Below are 1,571 nucleotides of genomic sequence, written 5' to 3' on the forward strand. Positions count from 1 at the left end.
AAAATAATAGAATTCATAGAAACAGAAAGTAGAGTGGTGGTTATCAGGGGCTGGGGTGGAGGAAATAGGAGTTGTTTAATGGCTATAGAGTTTCAGATTTGCAAGATGAAAAAGTTCTAGATATTTGTTTCACAATGATATGGATGTACTTAAAACTACTGAACTATATATTTAAAAATGGTTAAGATGGTGAATTTTTTTTTCAATAGCACTGTGCAGTTTTATTAACCATTCAAGTACAGTAACATCTGGTAAGATCAGGACAGAATTGGGGTTTAAAAGTGAACAGATATTCAGTATTTAATGGTTTGAAAGAACCCACTATATACTCTTTTCACAAACATGTTTTCACAGAGCCAGTACGGTACTTGCCGCTAACCCAGGACACCAGGTGTACTGAAGTAGAAAAGATACAAGAAAAATAGCTACATTGGAAAGACTTCAATACTTAGAAAAAGAGTTGCAACACTCAGTTTTTCCCCTTTAGCTCCTAAAACAACATGGTACTCTCTAGATCTACTGATACAGTCCTACATCAGCTTCTAAAATATTCGTCAGGAAGGCAAAGATAAAATGACACTGGCCAGTAAGTACCTTCTTTGGGTATTTGGGAAGGGGAAAAGGAAGGGGAGAAAATGGGTTCTCAGAACAAATTGGGTCAGTTTTATCAACAGGATCTTTGGATTCTTTGTTCGTCCACACTTCTTCAGTGTGCTTGTCCTTCTCTCACAAGCGATCCAGTTTGACAGCCATTTGTGCCTCTTGATTCTCTTTGTTGGCTTCCATTTTGTGAGTCAGCTTTTCTTCTGCTATTTTACTGAAGTTGTTCTTTTCTTCTGTTGCTTTTTGAAGCACTTCTTTCTCATGTTCTTGTTTCTCAGCAAACTGCTTCGAGACCTGAGCTTCATGGGACTTGCTTTTTTTTTCTGGAGCTTCTAATTTCTTTTGATTTCCCTCCAGGGAAAGATCCTTCTTCTTTGGAGGGGAAATGGGGAATTGTGGGATGGATTCTTTTGGTTAAGGGCTGAGGATCAACTCAAAAGCTTGGCCTGAGGCCTGCTTCTCCAGTTCTTTCACGGATCTCAGAAAAAGCCATGGTGAACAGCAGACAAGAGACAGGCAGTGCATTCTGCAGAATCCACTGGCGAGGAAAACCAAGCTTAGTCCGAGCTGCCTGGCCATATTCTCCAAGATGGTAAATTTGATGTTATGCATTTTTTATCACAATTTAAAAAATTTTAAAAATATGATGTAGTTTTTCAACTGTGTGTGTAGATTCTGATGTATTGATTAAAGATATGCCACAGCTCATTTCATAAATCATTTTAACTATGAAGTCACCTTCAAAACTTTATCTGTTTCCTTCTTCCACTAGTAGGAAGTATATAGTCTTATTTTGCAGAAGAGAAAATGTAAACACAAATAAGCAAATCCCTTTCTCTTCCATGTGGTTCATTTCCACATCGCTTTAGAAATTGACTTAACTAAATCAATCCCCAGCTCTTCCTGACTCCAGTTCTTTTAAGCTTAGCTTTGAAAGGGTCTGGAGACGGCATATGAAAAGGTCAGAA

At 37.9% G+C, this 1,571-nt stretch overlaps 1 pseudogene; it reads right to left on the reverse strand.

Annotated features, from left to right (window-relative positions):
• Window positions 1–516: 516 nt before the first annotated feature.
• LOC113248195 (stathmin-like) lies at window positions 517–1,215 on the reverse strand (annotated as a pseudogene).
• Between the last annotated feature and the right edge of the window lie 356 nt (window positions 1,216–1,571).

Source organism: Ursus arctos, unplaced genomic scaffold (assembly GCF_023065955.2).
Source record: "Ursus arctos isolate Adak ecotype North America unplaced genomic scaffold, UrsArc2.0 scaffold_1, whole genome shotgun sequence".
In the NCBI taxonomy this organism is placed as follows: Eukaryota; Metazoa; Chordata; class Mammalia; order Carnivora; family Ursidae; genus Ursus; species Ursus arctos.